Source organism: Corvus moneduloides, chromosome 17 (genome assembly GCF_009650955.1).
Source record: "Corvus moneduloides isolate bCorMon1 chromosome 17, bCorMon1.pri, whole genome shotgun sequence".
Taxonomy (NCBI): Eukaryota; Metazoa; Chordata; class Aves; order Passeriformes; family Corvidae; genus Corvus; species Corvus moneduloides.
This window is the reverse complement of record NC_045492.1, coordinates 1,298,251-1,321,475: the sequence shown is the minus strand read 5'-3', so window position 1 is coordinate 1,321,475 and position 23,225 is coordinate 1,298,251. Positions and strand designations below refer to the sequence as shown.

Below are 23,225 nucleotides of genomic sequence, written 5' to 3'. Positions count from 1 at the left end.
CCTGAGGTCCCCAGTCACAGCTGCAGGGTGTGTGCATGGTGAGCACAAGTGCTACCGGGTTCTTGAGGCTGAAAGAATTGGGACTGTTCAGCCTGAACAAGAGAAGGCTCTGTGGAGGCCTCAGAGCCCCTTGCAGGGCCTAAAGGGGCTCCAGAAGAGCTGGAGAGGGACTGGGGACAAGGGCCTGGAGGGACAGGACACAGGGAATGGCTTCCCACTGCCAGAGGGATAGATGGGATAGTGGGAAGGAATTGTTCCCTGGGAGGGTGGGCAGGCCCTGGCACAGGGTGCCCGGGGAAGCTGTGGCTGCCCCTGGATCCCTGGCAGTGTCCAAGGCCAGGCTGGACATTGGGGCTTGGAGGAACCTGGGACACTGGAAAGTGTCCCTGCCCATGGCAGGGGTGGAATCACCTGTAAGGTTGCTTCCAACCCAGCCCATTCTGGGATTCCGTGATTCTTCTATGAACCTTCTATGATTCTTCTTGGAAGGTGCCTCCAACCCAGCAGCCACAGTGCTGCCTGGAACACGTGGGAAGTTTGGCAGCAGGGAGGGCTGAGGGAAGGGATGAGGAAGGAGATACTGTGCTGAATAAAAATGCTTGAACAAGGAGGGTTGATACTGGTAATTCCCTTCTGGCTCTGGCTCCTGAGCTCCACGAGCTGTGGATAAATACTCCTGCCAGGTGTCAGACAGACCCTGAGGTTTCATGGTTGTGACAGCCCCTGTGCTCTTGCTGCCAGGCTCTCCCCTGTCAGAGCCATCCTGCGCAGCTACAAGCTGGCAAGGAGGATTCCATCCCTTGTTCCTTGGTCTCTCTGAAGAAAAGGCCCCGGCAGTGCCACGGCAGCAGCGGCACTGAAGCTCTGGCTCTCGCTTGGCAGCCGCTCCCTCACTGCATCCCCAGCTCCCTGCAGAGTGTGCAGTGTTACAAAACACACCTCCTGCCTGCTCGAGTGCCTCTGCCTCCTGCAAATATCCCTGAGGTTGCTTACGTAAACCAGGGCTGCTTCGCTGAGGCAGAAGCACATTTCCAAGGAATATGAGCAATAGCATCGCTGCTGCCCGAGGTAAACCCGAATCCCGGTGTTTGGGGCAGCAGGAATAAGGAGGGGCAGATTAGGACGGATGAGTCTTAATGGTGACCCCCTGCCAGAGCCCTGAGCTGCCCCATCCTCCCTCTCCCAGCTCCTCCAGCCCCCCAGGCTCCCCCACAATCCCACTCCCAACTTCCCTCGCTGACTTTGGCAATTCCGGCTCTCCCGGCTCCCAGCCTCTCTGCCAGAGATGGGACTGGAGCTGCCACAGCTGGACCAGGCTGCCTCTGAAGAGCATCTCCACAGGGATGCTGTGTCCCAGCAGCAAGGGAGACGAGGCTTTTCCATGTCCATGTCCCCCCTGGGAGAACTGCAGCCAGCAGTGATCCTCCAGTAGAGGTGTGAGTTGCACCCAGGGTGTCAGAGGGACTCAGAGAGGGTTGCCCACAGCCTGGCTGCTGGCTGCTGTTATCTTCACTTTTATCTTTGCTTTCCTCTTCAAGAAAAACCCTCTTCAAAAGAAAAATGTACATTTCTTCTCATGGACACCCATCCTGCATTCCAGCATCTTTCCCTTGAGACAATCCCAGATGTGCTTCTCCTGTGCCCAGAGCCACGTCAACCCTGGGGGCAAGGGGAGAGGTGACTTCGTGTGTTGGTCGTCCTTCTCCAGGTCCTTTGAGCAGAGCACCTGCCTCCTGCTGAGGACTGAAGGCAAATACAGCACTGCAGGAGATTTTGAGGGAGGCATGAGATTTTGACGGTTCAGACATGATTGCCCTCAAGTCCTTCTTACTTTTGGCCACCACAGAGGTATCTGGGCATAGCCAGGTAGGTCAGGATTTCCAAAAGCTGCCACTGACTGAAAGGGTGGCACTGGCACAGCTGCCCAGGGCAGTGGTGGAGTCACCACCCCTGCAAGTGTTCCAGAAGTGTGTGGATGTGGCACTTGTGAACATGGGTTAGTGGTGGTCTGGGCAGTGCTGGGTTAAGGGTTGGACTTGACCATCTTAGAAGTCCTTTCCAGCCTTAATGATTCTGTGTTTCTGTGCACAAAGGAGTTTGTAGCTTATTGGGCTGCCAGCTGGGCAGTTAGTGGTCAGAATGTTCCTCCAGGAGTGGAACACACCTGCTGGTGGGACAGGCTGGGTGCTGGGCCCTCCACTGGTGGCACTGGAGTGACCCCTCGTATGGGGCTGGGGTGTGCCACCGGGCACAGGGACCTCCCTGGCCACCTGATGGACACGGCCCTTGGAAAGGCATCCCCTGGTGCAGCTGGTGTTTTCCAGCATGTTGCAAACCAGGGATTTCAAGGTAGGATAATGCCATCATCCCAGATCTGGGGATGCTGCTTTTAGCACTGAAAAATGTTTAATTGCAGGCTGGCCAATTCCCTCTCACTATTTTTGGGTCTGGGACGTATCCAAGCAATTCCTTTCTTTTAGAAACCTGTCGGGATTTGTCTGCAAAAGGTGGGATCATTAGTATTGGGAAAAGACCTTCCTGGAGCAAAGGGCACCTTGGCAGCACCACAGCCGTGTCTGGGCTCCCTGTGAGGCTTTAGGGCTGGAGCTGTGGAATGGGAGAAATAGGGAAAGGCATGGGATGGGGATGGGCATGGGATGCACTGTCCTGCACCAGGGAGACTTTTTACACAGGCAGATAGTGATAGGAAGGAAGGGATTTAACATGAAAAAGGAGAGATTTAGATTAGATGTTCGGAAGAAATCCCTCCCTGTGAGGGTGGTGAGGCCCTGGCACAGAGAAGCTGTGGCTGCCCCTGGATCCCTGACAGTGCCCAAGGCCAGGTTGGACGGGGCTTGGAGCAGCCTGGGATAGGGGAAGGTGTCCCTGCCATGGCACGAGGGGTGGCACTGGACGGTCTGTAATGTCCTTCCAACCCAAACCATTCCATGATTCCTCTGCTGGGTGCAGAATGCCAGGCTGTGTCTGGGCTCCTGGGCAGAGTCTGTCCCTGGTGGGTTGGTGGCCTCAGGTGGTGTCTTCAACAGGGAGCTCCTACACAGAGCACAGAGCTGTGCTGACAAACCCTGGTGACAAAAGGCTTTTGGCTCTCCCATCTCCCAGCACCTCCAAGTCTGACAGTGACGTGGCAGAGCCTGGGCTGCTCTGACCTGAGGCTGCTGCGGGGCTGGCTCAGACATCAGCTTGTGGCTGTGTCATTTCCATTGGCTTTGCTTTCCTCCTGCTGCCGGTCCCTCCCTCGCCAGTCCCTCGGATAAGAAACGAACGCTAGATTCACACGCGGCATTTCCGAGGAGAGAGCTCTCCTGGCCTCCACTGCAGGTGGGAGTAACAGGATTGATTAAATGTTGGGCCTAACGCTGGCTCTGCGTCTGGCTTGGACCTGAGCGGGGGTTCAGCCCAAAGGGCAGGTTCTGCTGGGAGCCCTCCCCAGCCCAGCTCCTGTGTGGCCTCTGCCCGACCCTCCAGGGCTGTGGGAGCTGCATCTCGAGGTGACCGAGCCAGGGTGGCCACAGGCTGTCCCACTCCGGTGCTTCAACCACCAGAGAGCAAAACCTCCGGCCCAAGGGCGTCCTTTGTGTCCCTGCTCTCCTGGTACCCATCTGTCCAAGTGCAGCCCAGGGCCTTGGGATGACGGGGTGTCATCCTGGTGCTTGATTCAAGGATCTCCCTCCTCCACAGGGAGCTCTGCAGGTTAATTACCTCTAAGGAAACATTAATTTGACTGTTTCCAGCTTTCCTGACCGCTGTCTCCGTGCAGGCCTTGTTTTTCCAGTGAGGACCCTGAGATTTTCCATGTAACCTGATTTCCTCCTCCTGTTTCCCCACCTCCTTTCTGCCCCGCTGATTATTCTCAGAACAAAATGACTTTTTCCTTTCCTTTTGTCTCTCAGAGAGAGGCCACTCAGCTCACCCCGGTGGGCCACGGCACAGCCCCAGGCTTGGGTGGAGCTGAGTGCAGGGCTTGGGTTCTCCTCGGGGCTCTCCATCCCTTTGCCCAGACAGGAACCTGCCAGAGTTCAAAGAGCAGTGGGAAAATGCTCTCAGGCACATGGTGGCATTGTTGGGGTGTCCTGTGCAGGGCCAGGAGCTGGATTTGATGTGGCTCCCCTCCAGCTCGGGATATCCTGTGAACCTGACCTCTGCAGAACCCACAGGGAGCCTTTAGCATCCAGCCATGGGGAAGCTCTGCCCTCAGACCTTGCACGGTCTCCCTCCCTGCGCAGCATCCAGCTGTGATTCAGAGGAGGTGGGAGAAGTGTGTTTTTGCCCGAGTGGGGACAGCACCCGAGGGTTGGTGGCCTCGGTGGGAGAGTGACTCCTGCGTTTCCCCACCTGCTAGAGACCACGATTTTAACCCATAGGACGCCTCTGGGGTACTGGGAAGCTTCAATTCACCAGGATGCGCAGGGTGCTTGGAGTGCAGGAGCAGGGAGGTACTTGAGGAGCAGCCAATTAGCTCACTCTAATGAGCCTTAAATACTTTCCTTGTCATCCCCCTCCTCTAGCTGCTGCCTTTTTTGTGCTCAGCCCTGCATCCAGGTTTCCATAGGCATTCACTCCTCTCTTTGCTTCTGTGATTACTTATAATTCCTGTTTAAATTCTTCTCATTTTCACAGTGTAATTAGGCAGATGAGCAGCTTTTGTTCTGCAGTCAAAAAGCAATTAGCTGTGCTTTTTGCTTGGTGGTTGTTTTTTAATTAGGACTTTGTTGATGGCTTTTGTCCTCAACACAAAATAAGGGTTGAGGGGTTTATGGGCTGCAGCTGCTGCCCAGGGCAAGAGGGACTCCCTGCCCGCCTGGGGAGGTGGCCCAGAGCTGTCCTTGCCATTCACTCCCAGCAGCCACAGCCGTGTCCCTTCCCAAGGTGTCTGTGCAGGAACGGTGCTGGGGTGAGGCAGCTCCGAGAATCACGGAATATCCTGAGCTGGAAGGGACCCACAGGGATCATCAACTCCAGTTCCTGGCCCTGCACAGACACCCCAACAATCCCACCCTGGGCATCCCTGAGAGCGGTGTCCAGTTGTTGCTACAGGTGGTCACTGCTTGTTGTGATGCCCCACAGAGAGATGCTCCTGGGGGTCTTTGTGTACTTCTTTTTCTCTCCCAGAATCTTTTAGGTTGGAAAAGCCCTCTAAGATCATCGAGTCCAACCACTAACCCAGCACTGCCAAGCCCATCACTAAACCATGTCCCCAAGTGCCACATACAGATATTTTTTTGAACATTTCCAGGCGTGGTGACTCCACAATCTATTCCAGTGCCTGATCACCCTTTCAATAAATACATTTTCCCTAATACCCAATCTAACACCCTCTCTGGCAGAACTTGAGGCCGTTTCCTCTTGTCCTGTCCCTCGTTCCCTGGGAGCACAGACCAACCCTCACCTGGCTGCACCTTCCTGTCACAGGGAGTTGGAGAGAGCGAGAAGGTGCCCCCTGAGCCTCCTTTTCTCCAGGCTCAGCGCCCCCCAGCTCCCTCAGCTGCTCCTTGTCACACCTGTGCTCCAGGAGATCACCCTGTTTGTGTGAGCCCTTCCAGCTGGTCAAGGTTTAAGTAGCTCAGCAGCTTTCCTTAAAAAACTGGGGCAGTGCCCACTCCTGTCTCTGTTCCTGCAGGGTGGACAGTCCCTCCTCAGATCAGGGGCTGCTGAATGAGTGTGAGACAAAGACACTGCATCTCATCTCACCGTGGCTTTTGGGATTGTGTGTGAATCACAGCAAATATCCCTCTGGGCAGAGCCCTCATTGATGCCTTTTCCTGGTCTTAAAATCAAGAGTCACACACGGTTAGAAGGGGAAAAGGGATTTTACCTTGGTACTTATTTTTAAGGATCCTTAGGTGTACACATCCAGGTCATGTGCATCGAGATGTACCCCACTGAGTCTTTCCCTGTGTCTCTGTGTCTCTCTTCTCTCCCCCCGCTAACATTGGGTATAACATTATAGGTTTTACTAATTAGCATATCTATCAAAGATTCCCCAATGAGAGGCTCAAGTGAGCCCCCCCTCCCCAAGGAACCTTCCCCTGGATGGTTCTATCTTGGTTTACAGAATGTGTTCTGGAGGGGACCTTGGGGTCTGGGGCACACTGATCCCTGGCTACGAAGCTTCTAAAATGTTGAGTCTCTTAGCTTGACAAACAAGTCCAAGAATGTAGGCAAAAAGCACTGAGAATACAGAAGTTGTAAAAGGTATAACAGGGGTATAAAAGAAAAGGCAAAAATCTTCATGGCATCATCATCAGAAATAGATGTATTTTTAATACATGATACCCACCAACTGATGAGGTTAACCCCAATTTCCTCATTGCACCCTTCACCTCCCCTTAAACTCTGCCTTCCTAATGGCACTGGGACACGGCCCTGTGTCCCATCCATTGCTGCATGGCCAGGCAGCCCCGTGACCCCAGTGCTGACAGACCCCAAGGGGGCCTTGCGACAGCTCAGTCCGTGCTGGGGATCCCTGGGAATGGCCATGGCATCCCAGCCTGGCCCTCCAGCCCCTTTCTCCAGCTCTTTGGGGTTTTGTTGCCCTGTGCAGGGTGGAGAGAAGAAGAGCTCTGCAGCTCCTGCAGTCCCACAGGGGGCTGAGAGGAGCCGACGGGGAAGAGCTGATGGAAAGGACAGTGATGGCATCGGGCACAGGGGGCTCGCACAGCAGGACACTGGGCACGGGGGCTCATGGCCACTGGCAGCCCTGTGCCGTGGCAAGGGAAGCTGTGGCCCCCTGGGTGGCCGTGCCAGGGGGATGCTGTGATGGGGAGCAGCAATCTCAGCTCATTCCACATCCCAGAGCTGGGTCCTGGGCTGCTCCCAGCACCTGGGAAGAGACCACCTTCCTCTCATGGGGGGCAGTGGGCTGTGCCACCCATGCAGAGATGAGCAGGAGTGGGTGACATCCGGGAGGAAGAGGGCCACAGGCCCAGGGGTATCCAGGAGGAAGGTGGCCACGGGCTGTCCTGGCTGATGGGCGGTTCCCAGGGCGCAGGTGCCAGCCTGTGTCCCCACCTGTCCCACAGCAGGGCGGGCCGGGGCTGCCGCAGGGCCAGCAGCGGTGGGGTGTGTTTGTGGTGTGTGGGCAGCCGTGGAGGGTTTTGTAGCTGTATCTCAGAGCGTTTGGGGGAAAAACAGAGCAGGTGCCCAGCACTGCACGGGGCTGGCAGTGCGTGCCGGGGGGATCTCCCCAGCCCTGGCACGCACACCCTGCCCACAGCTGCTCTCACTTCACCAGCACAGCCGATGCTGGGAGCCGGTTCTGGTTTTTCCTGAGGCAGCTGGATGATGGGAGCTGTTTCACCTGCCAACATCAGCACGACCCTGCTGCTAAATCCGCCCTCCCCAGGGGCTGCTGGCAGCAGCTGAATGTTCCCCTCCAGGAGCACTGTCAGCACTGTTAGGGGGGACACAAAACCCGAGGTGTCACGTCGGCATTGATTCGTTTCCTCACGTTGAATTCTAAGTGAGGTGGTTTGGGGGCTGATTCTACGGGAAGATGCAAGTTAATGCCGTGTTTGAATCCTGTTGGGGGAGCCTGGCAGGTGTCAGGGTGGGCAGGACATGCAGGCACAGCACTCCCGGTGTCACCTGCTGAGGTGTGACAGTCGCCGTCAGCGATGGGCTCCGGGGTCTCGGCCAATGGAGGGAGAGAGGTGACAGCCAGGGGTGCTTCCATGCCAAAGCATGCTGCCCTCTGGCTCTTCTGTTTCTCACTGATTTTGCCATGTTCCAGGTGTCTCAGAGAATGGCCGTGACCCTCAGTGAGTGTTCGATTCAGTGCTCTGAGCAGCAGGTACTTCCCGATGGGGACTATTTGCATGGAATAACACAAAGCTCCATCTGCAGAGCGGCTCTCCTGGAGAATAATGACATCTTGGGCTGTGCGGGAGCCAGAACAAAGCCCACTCCCGGCTTGTAATCCCCTGGAAGCCACTCAATAGCACTTGAGCAGGGTGTAAGGGGGCAGGCTGTGTGCCAGCCCTCTCCCTGCAGCCCAGGCACCATCCCAGATGCATTATTTAACAAAAGGTGTAAGTCCGGCTCTTTGCACTGGCTGAAAGCAAAATCACAGCCATTCGAAGCAGCTCCTTTGGAACCTAAAATTATCTTCACGTCTTATTTCTCCTCCAGTGGTGCCAGCATTACATTTTCTCAAAGTCTGAGTCAGACATCAGGAGAAAGAGTGAAAATGTAATTGGCTCAAATATAGAATCACGGAATCTTTCAGTTTGGAAAGACTTCTAAGACAATCAGGTCCAACCATTAACCTGGCACTGCTGTGTTCACCACTAAACCATGTCCCCAAGTCCCCATCCACACGCCTTTTGACCACTTCCAGGGTTTGGTGAACACTTCCAGGGATGGCAAAACATTTTGTAATACCCAGGGATATGATACAATTTAGAAAAGGATCATGGTGTCGGGCTGGTTTTCTCCTTCCTGCTGTCTCTAAGCCTTTAAGACACTCTGGAGCTGAAGTTTGGGATGTGGAGCTATAGGATTTTGCTGTTCCTTTACATTTTAACAGGCCAGAGCTCACCTGCTGAGGTGCCCATGGTCATCCTGTGCCCAGTGCAGCCCTGGCTGTCGCTGCTGCGATATCCAGCTGGGGCTGTGTGCACGAACCCCTCGTTCTCTGTTTCCTGACACATTCCCTGAAAGAGCCATGAGCCCTCAGCATTTCACTGGAAAATAAAGAGAAGCAAACCTGTCTGTTCTGTGGTGCTGGTGAAAGCAAGGTGGGACTCTCCCCTCCTGGGGCTTTTCCCATTGTCCCCTCCCTCCCCAGGGTGCTGGAGCAGTGGGTGCCACTGGTGCTGGCTGTGCTGGGGATAGGAACATGGCAGAGGTGCTCCTTCCCCTGAGCCAGGGCCACGCCGGCCTCCCTGCCCTCAGTGTGCCAGGGCAGCTGGCTCCTCATGCCCAGCATCTTCCCATGGAAACCTCTGCCCCTCCTCCCCTGGCAGATGTGGAGGGGCTCACCTGGAGCTCACAAAAGTCCAAACTTGCTTCTTTATTGGTGTGAGGACATGGGAGAAATTCCAGTGCCACTGTCTTTTCCAGAGCTGCTTTGCTGACAGTGAGCTGTGGCAGCTGATGTGACTGCCACCGCTGCCACCACTGCCACTCCGGCTGCTGCCAAGCAACCTCAGGCTCTGCTGTCCCTCTGCCTCAAGCCATCCTCCCATGGGACCAGGGACAGGGCTGGAGGGAACGGCTGCAGCTGTGTCAGGGATGGGGTTAGGTTGGATATCAGGAAAAGGTTCTTCCCCCAGAGGGTGCTGGGCACTGCCCAGGCTCCCCAGGGAATGGGCACGGCCCCGAGGCTGCCAGAGCTCCAGGAGCGTTTGGACAGCGCTGCCAGGGATGCCCAGGGTGGGGCTGTTGGGGTGCCTGTGCAGGGGTAGGGGCTGGACTGGATGATCCTGTGGGTCCCTTCCACCTCAGGATATTCCGCGCTCTGTGACCTTCTCCCACCACTCTCCCCATGAACTGGAGACCGTTTCCTCTGGTGTTTCTCATATTGCAATGAGACCAAAAGGCCCCTCCCATGCTGTGCAGAGAGAAATGGTTGGTTTGGGAGGAATCGTATAAAAAATGAAGGAACAGCGCAGCTGCAGGGAGCACAGTGCAGCTCCCCCTCACTCCGGGCACAGGAGACGCCCAGAGCCACCTCGGGCTGAGGTAGCCCGGCTCACCCAGGGGGAGTGAATACCTTCCTCCAGAACATTTTCTGTTTCACTGTTTCACTGAAATCAGACTTTATGAATTGTCCATGTCAGTGACTTCTGCTTTTGAGAAAAGTTCTTTAAAAATCCTTCCTTTCAGGCACATTTTTATTCCAAGAGCATATTTTCTATTGTGAATTATATAATGGTGTAACATTTTAAAGTATCAGAAGAAAATGTACCAACTTTTTTAGGATACACACTTCCAAAATGATTTTTTGGGATGAAAATACGAATGTGCCTTTTCTCCCTCCTTTACCCATACGCCTTTGGAAGAATTTCAAAGTGTCAGAATTTTCTGGAAAATGGTGGTCCTGCTTCCCTCTCTCCTGGGGCTCCGAGTGGGAAATATCTGGGCTTTTCCTTGTGTGGTTTCCAGGTGTTGCAGGGGCTGCCTGTGACCCTGTGCACAGGTTGGATGCTGTTGTGTTTATCCTGCCTGGGACAATTCTCTCCCTTTGGATAATTCCACAAAGCTCTTGGCAGGTCCTCTGCAGCTCCCAGGCCTCGTGGCAGGTGTCCATCCCTGTCCTGTCCCGTGTCCATCGTGTCCAAAGGTGGCAGGAGAGGGGACAGCGGTGGTGAGGGCTGGAGGAGCAGCCCTGGGTGCCGGGACAGGTCTCTGCCTCTCTACCTCTGCTAAGACCCGAGATTATCACATCAAAAGGGGCCCAGGTTCCCTCCATGCTCCCGGTGCTGCCTGGGGACTTCGGAAAGAGGCGAGTGGCTCCTGCTCCCCCTCCTGCTCCAGACATGGTAATTAAAGCCTTCATTAGCAGCTTCCATCGTCAGGAACAAAGAGCCTTTCTCCGTTGGTAGGGACAGAGGAACTTGGACGTAAGGACCGTGTTTTGGTGTCACAATCCCGGCTCACCTCGGCCAGAGCCCAGAACAAAGGAAGGGAAGGGAAGGGAAGGGAAGGGAAGGGAAGGGAAGGGAAGGGAAGGGAAGGGAAGGGAAGGGAAGGGAAGGGAAGGGAAGGGAAGGGAAGGGAAGGGAAGGGAAGGGAAGGGAAGGGAAGGGAAGGGAAGGGAAGGGAAGGGAAGGGAAGGGAAGGGAAGGGAAGGGAAGGGAAGGGAAGGGAAGGGAAGGGAAGGGAAGGGAAGGGAAGGGAAGGGAAGGGAAGGGAAGGGAAGGGAAGGGATCTGTGCGGCTCCTTGGAGAGAGGTCATCATCCACCTACCAATCTGAAGGGCCATTGGAAGCTCTGGGAGCACCTCACCTAAGGCTCCAAGTCCTGAGTAACTCACAGGATCATTTTGGTTGGAAAAGCCCTCTCAGATGATCAAGTCCAACCCTTACCCCAGCACTGCCAAGGCCACCACTAACCCCTGTCCCCAGGTGCCACATCCACACAGCTTTTGAACACTTCCAGGGATGGTGACTCCAGCCCTGCCCTGGGCAGCTGTGCCAATGCCTGGCCACCCTCTCCATGAAGAAATTCCTCCTGATTTCCAATCCAAACCTCCCCTGGCCGAGCCTGAGGCCGTTCCCTCTCCTCCTGTCCCTGTTCCCTGGCAGCAGAGCCCGACTCACCCCCGGCTGCCCCCTCCTGTCAGGGAGTTGTGCAGAGCCACAAGGTCCCCCCTGAGCCTCCTTTTCTCCAAGCTGAGCCCCTCCCAGCTCCCTCAGCCGCTCCTGGTGCTCCAGCCCCTTCCCAGGCTCTGTCCCCTCCCCTGGATACACTCCAGCCCTTCAAGGTCTTTCTTGTCCTGCAGGGCCCAAATGATGAGGAAGCTTCTCCCACTGTGACATGCTTCTAAAATGACAATTTATTGATTTCTTTCCTGCCTGAACTCTCTCCTCAACCCTCAGCATTTAGAGATCCTCAGAGGGCCTGGTCCCTGCAGGGATGGGCTCTGGATGATGGATCTGAGCGTCTGCAGTCATTGCTTTGCTTTGGCCAGGTACAATTCCAGCTGGGCTGTGCCATGTTCTTCTGACACTGACAAAGAGGCAGAGTGGGAGACTGCAGCCAGGTTCAGTTTGGGGACCCAGATGAGGCTCCTTCCCTGTAAAACAGGGACAATGAGTCTTGCCTCTGTTTGCAGCCAAGGGGCTGCAAGGTCAGTGAGAGCAGGGAAATCCCTGGGAGCCTCTGGAGAAGCCCAGACCCTGCCCTGAGTGCCGTGCATGGGCTGCTCCGAGGGAGCCAGCTGGGGTTTGCACCAGTATAGTCTGCACTGGAAATCTCACGGCTGCTTGGGGCTGTAGGGACACCAGAAAGGGTGGGTGCAGAAGGAAGGGAAAGGAGAAAGGAAAGGAGAGGGGAAAGGACAGGATTAACATGTGCCACAGCATTCACTAGGCTGCCTTTGCTCCTGGCAGCCTGCAGCACTGAGAATGGGCAGAGACAGCCCAAAAGGGGCTCAGAGGCTCTGAGCTCTGGGACTGCCACTCATTTCCCAGCGGGTGTCTGGATAACTCCACAGCTGGGACCAGGGGCCACTGGCCTTGCTCTGGTGCTGACAAGACCCCCCAGCCTGGGTGTCACCCTGTTATCCTGGGCTGGGGGGCACAGCCATGGGCAGAGCTGGCATCCACCTCTGCCCCCACCCCCAGACCCCCCAGCTCTGTCCCTGCTCATGGCTCCTGGTGTCGCCTCCCTGCCACCTCCCTTGCACAGCCAGGGCTGTCTCTTCCCGTCCTGGTGCAGCCCCACACACCAAGTGATGCTCCTGCTCTTCACAGCAGCAGCTGCAAGGTGGAGAAACAGGAAAGGAGCCTTTGGTGCCCTATCCTGAGAGATTCACCTTGCACAGAAAAACTCCTGTGTGTCATGTGTGTAGCACCTGCAGGACTGTGGCCTCCCAGTCTGGTGCTGGGACAGCACCAGTCAGCTCTGAGAGGAGCCAGGGTGGGAAGGGGCATCACCCCAGCTCCTGCCTGCCCCTGTACACCTGGAGCAATTCCCACTTTCTGCCGTGGCTGATCACCCTGATCCCTGCAGGAATCCCAGCCCCAGCCCTGCCCCGAGCTTGTCCCACCATGGTGGATGTCTGTGGTCAGGGGGTGACAGCGCTGCCCTCTTGCACTGGTCCCTGCAGGGCTCCCGATCCCAGCTGGAGCTGCTTGATGGGACAGAGGGGAATGGCTTTAAACTCAAAGAGTGTAGACTTAGATTGGTCTCTGGAGAGAAATTCTTCCCTGTAAGGACAGTCAGGCCCTGGCACAGGGTGCCCAGAGCAGCTGTGGCTGCCCCTGGATCCCTGGAAGTGTCCAAGGCCAGGTTGGACGGGGCTTGGAGCAGCCTGGGACAGTGGAAGGTGTCCCTGCCCATGGCAGGAGGGGTGGAACAAGATGACCTGTAAGATCCCTTCTCACTCAAACCATTCCAGGATTCTGATCCTGGAGGCTGCTGAAGAGCTTGGCTTTCACACAAAATATTCCCCCCCCCCCCACCTTGCTGTGGCAGAGGCAGGTTGGAAAGGCTGCTGGGAGCCCTGGGAGACAGTAGCAGCATCCCTGGGAAAGAGCCCCTGTACCAGCTGAGAACAAAACGTGCTGTTCAGAGAGCCCAAACAACTCATTCCCAGAGCTCCAGGTTGTGTTCTGCTGTGTCCTGAGCCATGCTGCCCTGTGGCACGTGTCCCTCCGGGGTGCCGGGGCAGGGGCCACGCGGGGCCCTGCTCTGTGCGTGCCTGGCAGGCTGTGAGGAGCTGTGGGAATGCCATCCCGCTGGCAGCACTCCCGGGTGACGTGGGGACACGGCTGTGGGGGTCTGGCAGTGTCAGCAGAGAGCCTCTCTTTGTGCAAGAAACGCTTCAACAGCAGCTCCTTCCCGCCCCTCCTTATTTGTTACTCTTTTGGAGGGTGCTGCAGACAGGTGCTGGTCTGTCCAAAATCATCCTGGCTGGAAGTGAGCTCCAGGCTGGGCTGGGCAGGTCTCTCATCTGGCTGGTGCTAATCCCTCCACACCATGAGAGAGAAGGAAAACACAGCAAACCCCACACGTTAACAACCAGGATTTGCTTATCGTGCTCGCTCCCTTCCAGGGCTCCCAGGGATTCCTTTCCTCTCACCTGTCAGGAAGGAGAGCGCTGAGGCTGGGCTGAGGGGGGCTCTGCTGCAGTGTGGCTAATGCTGAGTGTTTGGGGGGGGGCTGGGCTAGAAAGGAACTCAAACCCCATCAAATCATGGGATCATTAAAGTTGGAAAAGCCCTCTAAGATGATCGAGCCCAACCATTAACCCAGCACTGCCAGGTCCACCACTAACCTGATGCCATGAAGATTTTTGCCTTTTCTTTTATACCCCTGTTATACCTTTTACAACTTCTGTATTCCTAGTGCTTTTTCTCCACATTCTTAGACTTGTTTGTTAAGCTAAGAGACTCAACATTTTAGAAGCTTCGTAGCTAGGGATCAGTGTGCCCCAGACCCCAAGGTCCTCTCCAGAACATGTTCTGTAAACCAAGATAGAACAATCCAGGGGAAGGTTCCTTGGGGAGGGGGGGCTCACTTGAGCCTCTCATTGGGGAATCTTTGATAGATGTGCTAATTAGAAAAGCCTATAATGTTATACCCAATGTTGGGGGGACACACACACACACACACGGAAACACATGGGAGGAGAGAGACACAGAGACACAGGGAAAGACTCAGTGGGGTACATCTTGATGCACATGACCTGGATGTGTACACCTAAGGATCCTTAAAAATAAATACCAAGGTAAAATCCCTTTTCCCCTTCTAACCGTGTGTGACTCTTGATTTTAAGACCAAGAAAAGGCATCAACCCATGACCCCAAGAGCCACATCCACACATTATTTTGAACCTGATATGAGGTTCAAGGCATCCCTTGGCCAAGTCACTTCACTCCTGCCTCATCTTCCCCTCTGGATGAGCTCTCACCAGGCGTTTTCCAGGGGCTCAGGGCTCCAACAAAGCCAGCAGTGCTTCCCAGGAGTGAGCCACACTGGGGTGATGGGTCTGGAGCTAAACCTGCATCCCTGCACACCCAGGGGGCAGGCTGGAGGTGCCCTGGTTTTTCCAGAGGCAGTTTTCCCTGCACAGAGCCAGCAGAGCTGTGGTGCTGGCAGCTCTCTGCCTGCTCATTGCATCTGCAAATTGCCTGCCAGACACCCAGGCAGGGGCACAGAGAAGCTCTGGAGAGCAGCCTGGGCACAGGGAAAGGAAGCCTTGCTTTAACCCTGCTGTCACTTGCAGAGACCCCTTTCCAATGGGAATGCCAGCTCCGATGTGTCCGGGGAGGTGAGGGGGGGTTGGCACCGCTGGGGCAGGGGAGGAGGGAGCTGCCAGCTGCTTCCCAGGCTCCTCTGCCCACAGGAGCAGCGGGTTCTGCTGGCAGAGGAGCACTGATGGAGCTCCCCAGAGCCCCAGCACAGATTTGGCTCCAGCTTGGAGAGCCCAGGGACAGGATGCTGGCACTGGCCATCCCCAGCTGCTCCAGGGGAAGCTGTGGGCACTCCACATGAGCTGCTGGGGAAAATCTGCATCCAGCTCTGAGCCATGAGCAGCACAGGAATCAGGCACCAGAGGACAAGCACAAACACAGCTACAGATGACAACCCTGCTGCCTGGGGAAGCAGAGGGAGTGAAAGCAACACTTGGCTCTTCAGAGCAGCTCATCCTCTCAAAGCCTTTAATGCACAACACCTCCTTAACCCAGCCCTCTCAGGGAGCACTTCCTGTCACTGTGATTTTGTGCACTGCCTTCCACATGGCAAAATTTACCCCATTTCACTGCAAAATGAACGTTCCAGTCTTCTACTGTTTGACCCAGCTTCTGATTTAGGAAAGAATTCAACCCAAAAAAAAAAAAAAAACCAAAACAAGCCAGCTGTTTTCCTTCCTTCCTCTTCCTCACCCTGCTTCAGGCAGAGGGGATGGTGTTTGCACTGCTCAGTTGCTCTGCAGAGCTGAAATGGCCCCTGAGTGTTGTCACCCTGTGCCCTGGGCCTCACTCTGCAGCACGGCCAGCCCTTGGGGGCCACTTCCTCACCTGAGGTCAGGATAAAAGCTTCCCTGCACATGGATTATTCTCAGTGCACCCTGAATTGCTCAGCCTGCATATGAGGGGGGTCCCTTCACAGCTTTTTCCTGAGCTTGAGACCCCCAAGGATGCAAAACTGATGAATTCCAGGCTGTTGGTTGTTGATTTTGGAGCTGTTTCTGTGCACAGCACGTGCTCCTCTGGCACATCGAAACTTCCCTGGGACTAGTGAGTGATTCACAACCATCCACACGAAGGGCAAGCTGTGATCCCTTACCCAGATTGATGGGATACTGTCAAAGGGAGTCATTCTTCCAACCTGACCTGCTGGACTGCTTTGGTCAGCTCTTGGAATGCAGCTGAGCAGGGACCTTGGTGGCACCAGCTCAGCTCCTGTTGGCCTTGCACAGGAGAGGGGATTTGTCGCCACGTCACCTCTCAAACCCAGGGCTGGGTCAGTTGTGCACACAAGTGAAACTCCAGGCAAGGAGGAGCCAGAGCTGGAGTCAGAGTCAAAGCCAGCTGATGATGTCTGTGCTTCTCCAGAGAAACACAGAGCTCAACTTCACCTTGAGGGCTTTTCCTTAGCAAAAGACTCCAGTGCTTGTGCTCTCCAACTTCTGAGGTGATTGAAAATTGGAGTCTTAGAAATGAGGAGAGGAATTAATAAGGTCCTCAGCTTTCTCTGTTCCAAACAACTCCTGGTTTTGAGAGCCTGGCCTCTGACTTGGGAGCTCTTGAAAGCTGGAAGCACCACGATTGAACCCTGCTGCACACGTGCCTGGGGCCCGAGGCCATGCCTTTGGAGAGCCAGCTGGAAAAGCAGCAGCCCAGAAAACTCTGTAAGGCTGTTAAAATCACAGATTTAACGGTTCTTTCAAGTTTTTGGGTATCAGGATATTCTGGTCATAGCTGGTTTTACTCCTGTCTCCCAACCACTGTGCCCAGGGCAACAGGAGAGTGGGGTGTTCCCCATCCTAGGCTGGGAGGAGCTCCTTTATCTGCACAGGAGGGACCTTGGCAGGTGCAGAGCTCTGCAGGGATTTAGGATCATCCTAAATCATCCCAAAGAGGTGGGAGGACACGAGCAGGCCCTGCCCTCCTGCCCTGAAGAAGCTGGGTAGGGCTGGCAGCACTGGGCTGCTCCAGCCCCTGTGTCACCCTCCTTGTTGTGAGAGAGGAGGAGAGCGAATGTAACAGAGCAGCTCCTGCTGACCCCTGAGCGCCCTGGCCTTGTGGGCAGCCTGGTTCAAGGAGGTGAGAACAGTGTTTGCACCAGCCCCTTGCTGTGCCTCAGTTTCCCCCCATGGTGGGACACGAGGGGATGTCAGGGCAGCAGATCCCACCGACATGTGCTGATTTAAACTCTGCTATGAGCAGAAATGAAATCCAAACAGGACAAAGTGCCCTGTTTTTCTCATCAGTATTCCCCTTAATGACTGCAGTTAACCCCCTTTGCCCTCGTTTAAGACGGATCTGGCTTTTTCCATGTTCTTTTATGGGCCTTAATTACCTCTACATTTCCTCTTCTCCCAGCCCAGAGCTCTGGCACATCTGGCTGGACTGGATTGTGGGTTTTTTTCACTTCCATCCACGGTGTCTTTGCTGTGTCAGTGCAGCATTAGCCCATCTCCTTGCCCAGGCCAGGGTCACTCCCAAGCCTCAGAGCAGCTGCCCAGGACCGATCTCTCCAGCTGGGAGTGCACACGGAGGCATCAGAGCCCTTTTCCCTCCTTGCTGGCACTGTGCCCTGTTCCTCAGCTGTCCTGCCTTTCTGAGAACCCCCCTGGCCCTTCCACACCCCGGCTCTGAGCATGACTCAGGTCAACACTTGCACTGTTTTAATCCAACACGAGTCACTTGTATGATAGACTGAGCTGGGCTCCCTCCACACCCCTTGAACCTCACTGGGGTGTTCTGGGGTTATTTTCAATCCTTTTCAGGCCCTGGAGCAGGGAGAGAAAAGGAAAACAATCCCCGAGCTGCTCGGCTGAAGGCAGCCTAAAACCTCTCGCAGAGCCTTTGGAAACGCTGCTGCCACTGCCCGTGTGACAGGGAGGCTCCTCTGCAGGGGGCGTGTCCCGGCTGGAATGGCACAGCTGGAATGACACAGCTGGAATGGCACAGCCTGGAGCTCACAGCGCGGCTGGGCTGGGTCTGTGCTGGCAGCAGGACACGGATCCATCTCTCCAGGGGAGGCTGGAGTTGGGATCCTGCTCACCACAGCCACAGATCAGCAGAGCTGAAGGGATGGAACGTGCAGCTGGGAACACCTCCAGCAGTGTGGCCTCTTCCACAGAGGACCTACAGCCCTTTCTTTATGTGTCTGGTGACATTAAACAATCACTTGATTCAGTAAAGATCCACGGAGCTGCTGAGGTTGGAAGGCAATGCTGGAACTCTTCAGTATGAAACCTTTCTTCACAGAACGAGTGGTCAGGCACTGGCACAGCTGCCCAGGACAGTGGTGGTTCCCATTTGCCAGAGGGATTTAACAACCCTGCGGACGTGGCGCTTGGGGACACGGGTTAGTGGCAACCTTGGCAGTGCTGTGGTGTTGGTTGGACTCAATGACCTTAAAGGGCTTTTCCAACCTGAATGATTCTGTGACTCAAACTCCTGCCCAAAGCACAGCCAAGGGGAGCAGGTTGGTCAGGGCCATCTCCAGCTGGGCTTGGAGCAGCTCCAGTGATGGAGATTCTGCAGCACCTCGGAGCAACCCACTCCTATGTTCAGCCACCTCACAGTAAAACAGCTCTTTCTGATGATTAGGAAGGATTTTCCATGTCTCAGTTTTTGTCTTGCCTTTTGTCCTCGTGCTGGGCACCACTGGCTCTGTCCCCTTTGCACCCAGCCTCAGTTTTTCTATCCATTAAGAAGATCCCTCACAAGCCTGCTCTGCTCCAGACTGAGCAGTCCCAGCTCTCTCAGCCTTTCCCCAGAGGAGAGGTGCTCCAGTGCCTCCAGCTCCTTCACGGCCACTGGTGTAGCTGGAGAAGCCTTTCTTGCTCTCTTTCTTGTTCCCTGCCAGCCTCAGCTCTAGGTGGACTTTGGCTGTCCTGACCCCATCCCAGCACAGCTGGATTTGTATTCACACAGGGTGGAGTGGAGAAGGAATCGTGTCTCCTGGACACCTTTGCTCCCCCAGACTGCATCCCGTGGGACTCTTCCAAGCAGATCTCTCGAGAGGTTGAAGTCTGTTCTCCTGAGTCCAGGTTTGTGATCCTGCTTTTTGCTCTGCTCCCTTCTCTCAGGACTCTCAACTCCACCATGCCGTGGTCTCTCCACCTCATCCTTCACACCCCTCACCAGTTCTTCCAAGTTTTTAGGTATCAGATCCGTCAGAGGGTTTTCCCTCTTTGTCTTCTTGACCACCTGTGCTAAGAAATTGATTCCAGAGTGTTCCAGAAGCCTCCAGGATTGCCTGTGCCCTGCTGTGCTGCCCTCCAGCTGGTACCACGGTGGTTAGGGTCTCCTGAGAAGACCATGGCTGCAAACAGGACCCTTCTTCCAGCTGTCTGAAGAAAGCTTTGTGTTCTGCTTCCCGATCCAGGGGTCTGTAGGGGACACACAGGACTCTGTCCCCCACATCACTTTGCCTCCCAGCCCAGATTCACTTCCCTGGTTCATTATCCATCTCAGGGCAGAGCTCCACACATTCCTGCTGCCCCCTCACACTAAGGACAGCTTCCTCTCCTTGGTTTCTCACCAAGGGCATCCTTCCCATCCATGGAATGATGCAGGGATTCACAGAAAAAACCCAACGAGTGTCACTAAAACCCTGGCTAAGTGCCAAGGGAACAAACGGGCCAGGCCAACCCTCGGCCTGGCACCTCCTGGCTCCCAACTGGACCTTCCCACCCTGCTCCCAGTCTCTGTTTGGCTGTGTCACTGCACTTCCCATGCACAGGAACCCCTCTGACAGCCAACGTCTGGCGCTCAGCCTCTCTCCCATCTCCCTCTCTTTTCCCTCTCCCTCTGGACTCTCATTCATGTCTCATATTTAACTCTTCCCTGTTTTGTGACAGCTTTGATAGCTGCTCAAACATGGCCGTGCTCCAAACGGCGTGTCTGCTCCTGGAATGCCTGTAATTTCCTGCCAGATTTTGCCTTCTCTGAGTAGGCTGCAGCTTTATGCCGAGGGTGCTGCACTGCTCCATTCCCAGTATTGCAGCTGGGAACGTGATCACTGCCCAGGCCGCCTCCCCAGGCACACTCAGCGCCTGCTTTGGGACACAGCCCCGGGGAGAGGAACACCCTGGTGCTCCTCCCTTTGGGGTATGGGCTGTGAACATGCAGGGTTTGTACAGCCTAGATGGGATTTTAAAGGGAGGCAGAGTTGTGTCTCCTGCCCTGATTTCCTGGTGGAGACCCCAAGCACAGATGGGGAAGTGAGCTGGGGGTTCAGCCTCAGTTTTACCATCAGTAGATGCCGCAGCACAAATTCTCTTGGCTGGAACACAGCAACCTTCACACAGCCAGACCCTTTGGAGGTCTGGAGAGCTGAGAACCGATGTCAGAAACGTGTCCTGGGTGCAGCTGCTGCGAGCTGGGGACCATCCTGTGCCACTCCCCCCGGTGCAGAGACCTGCACTTCCCGCCCTGCTCCGCTCTCCTGGGGGTTCTGCTTCCCATCAGCTTTCCCTGGCCAGATTGTGTGTGTTGCTGTTTTCCTCGTGCCATCTGCGCTCCCTCTCCTCCCTCACTCTGAGAGTGGCACAGGCTGATGGATGAGGGAGGGCTGGGCAGGCTCCGGGAGGCTCCTGGCACTGGGAAAAAAGGAGGAAGGACCACAGAGGTGCTCCAAGGGCTGGGGCACCACTGCTATGGAGACAGGCTGGGAGAGCAGGGGGTGTTCAGGGCAATACCTGGTTCACAGGAGATGGGCACACCTTAATGAGTGTTAATGAGGCGCTTCACAGTGCCTGGGTGGCACCTGTTCTGCATGTGGGGCTGCAGACCCAGACCGAGCACCACCAAACCTCTGAGACTGGGGGTTCTCCCAGCCTGCAGCTCCCATCACACGCCAGGACCTCAGTGACTTGGGAAAGCTTTAATTCTCTAAAAGTTGGCTCCACTGCTGCTGCACCACCGGGCTTCTAAATAGATGGTGCAGGGACCAGGGTACGGAGAGAAGGTGAAGGCGAGGAGGAGGAGGAGGTGGTTCCTCCTTCCACGGGAGAAACAACCGAGAGGAGACCCAGTGCTTGGCTGTGGGAAGGGAGGGAATGGGACACACACACAGAGAAACAGAGGGCCCTCAGGATGCTGGGATTTCTGGATACCTGCAGCTTCCAGCCACTGTGGTCCAGGAAGGGCTGGTGGCTGCTGGGTCCCACAGGGGGTTTGCTGGGAGCAGCAGTGGAGCAGCAGCGAGGGGGCAGGGGGACCTGGCTGGCTGTGCCTCGGGAAGGGCACCAGGAACCAGCGTTTCTTGGAGATACTGCAGCCAGGAGGGAGGACCCAGATTTCTGAGGAGATTGCCTTTGTTTGCCTTCAGAGCTTTGGGAAACCCCGCTTTGACTCAAGAGCAAGGCTGGTATTTACCTTTTCCTCTCTGTCCTCAGCTGTCAGCTCAGGCCAAACTTGTGACAAGAAAACCAGCAAACCAGGGAGGAAAGGGATGAATGGGAAAGTGAGGTGGGAACAGGGGAAGAGGCAGCGAGGAGGGAGATGCTGGAGGATGGTAAGGAAAGAAAACAGAAGAGGATCTGAGTATGGAGGCCTCCAGCCAAGCCACCCAGCGCTTCTCTCAGCCTGTCTTTCATGTCTCGTAGTGTTTGGGTTTCTCTAAACTTAGAAAATCCCACATAAAGATTTTTTTTATCTTATCACCAAGACTGCTAAGTGCAACCCAAACTAAGAGACACCACATAGAACAAATGCTTAAACATTAAACCCACAGAAATCACAAGCAAATGGTGCGTTTGTTATTTCTGTGTTAACCCCAGGAGCTCCGGGCAGGATTGGAGGTAGCAGTGAGAGAGGAAGCAGCAGCAGTCAAGGAGAACCTGGTAAAGATGGGAGAGAGACGGGAAGGAGAGAATTGTGTGGGTGCAGGACTCTGGAGAAAAGCAGGTTCAGGTTCCTGGAAGCAGAGTCCTACATCCCCAGAGACACATGGAGGTGCCAGCACTCACACAACCTCAGTTCTGACTCTGCATCCCATTCACAGGTTTCAATTGGATCTGGGAATAGCTTTCTGCTTCTTCCAGGGTCAAAAGTTCAGAGTCTTGTCATCTGCTGGGTGCTAAGGTGGAACCCCCGGTATTTGCTGCTTCGCTCCACCCGAGCTCTTCATTTCCTCATGAGATGAGGAACAAAGCTCCCGGGCACAGGATGTTAGGATGTCCTATGCAGGACCAGGAGCTGGATTCAATGATCCCTGTGGGTCTGTTCCAACTCAGGATACTCTTTGATTCTATGATTTTAGCCCGAGCTTTTGAACTTTGCAGCAGACAAGCTTTTGGCCAGATTCTGCTTTACCTACTTTCATAACCCAGATCTTTACTTGTTTTCATAACCCTGCCCAGCCCAGTAGCTGGCATAGCTCCTTGGCAAGGCTCTGCTGGGGCACATCCCCTGTTCCAGGTCCTGCTGAGCCAGATGTGATGTGCAGCAGATGTTGTGTCACTGGCCTGACCGGGCGGTCACATCCTCACAGGAGCTCTCCAGGTGGGGTGTGGCTGCAGTGCCAGTGTGGGGACCCAGCTTGTGCATCCCAGGAGGTGTTGGCACAGGGGGAAAGGGTAGGATGAGGGATGGCAGCACAGGGACGAGCTGGGGAGGGCTGACAAGCCTCCTGCCCATCCTCATCAGCTCTCTCCAGATGTCTCAGCTGCGCTGACGGCTGTCCCTGCTCCCCGTGCCCTGGATGTCACAGCTGCCCGGGAGGAGTCTGGAGAGGAGCCTACAGAAGGAGTGACTCATCAGACATCCCAGTCTCACTCACCTGGAAGCAGGCTGGAGCTGCACCCCCAGCCTTGAGTGCCCCCAAAACTCCACGACCTGAATGTGCAGGCCAGGCTGGACCAGTGAGCAGCTTCCTGGCATCACCTGGCACCACCTTCCCAAAGCCCTGAGGGAGCAGTGCCCTTCCCCTGCCCCACTCCCCAGGGAAGATCTTCCCTCTGCCTCTCTGTTGGTGGCTCCATCAGCCATCCGTGGGACATGGCAAAGCTGGGCCCTGCAGGGATCAGCCAGGGATGGGACCTGCATTTTGCAGCCTGCAGGAGCCCAGCTGAGGAGTGAGGCAGTGGGAATGGGTTTGCCACTGCCCCGTAGCTCCCCAGTCATGGACTGGGGAGCAGAAAATACATCCCACTCTGTTTGGGCAGCTTCCTACACTCTGCCCAGGTGCCAGAGGTTCTGGCTTTGGGAGACCAGTCCTCAGTGCTGCATCACTGGGCTGGTGCCATGGGCAGAATTTGCTCACAGCCCCTTTTCCCCCAGCTGCCGGACTGCAGTGTGCACTGGGGTGCATCAGGGTGCCTGGATGGAACAGGCATCGTCCTGGTATCC

The 23,225-nt window shown here is 55.5% G+C and overlaps 1 long non-coding RNA gene across 1 annotated transcript; it reads right to left on the bottom strand.

Annotated features, from left to right (window-relative positions):
- Positions 1-294: 294 nt before the first annotated feature.
- LOC116452539 lies at positions 295-20,563 on the bottom strand. The gene is made up of 4 exons (XR_004243534.1): positions 20,496-20,563; positions 4,380-4,390; positions 1,125-1,132; positions 295-306 (listed from the first exon to the last, which is right to left on the bottom strand). It is a non-coding gene; the product is annotated as an uncharacterized LOC116452539 (long non-coding RNA).
- Between the last annotated feature and the right edge of the window lie 2,662 nt (positions 20,564-23,225).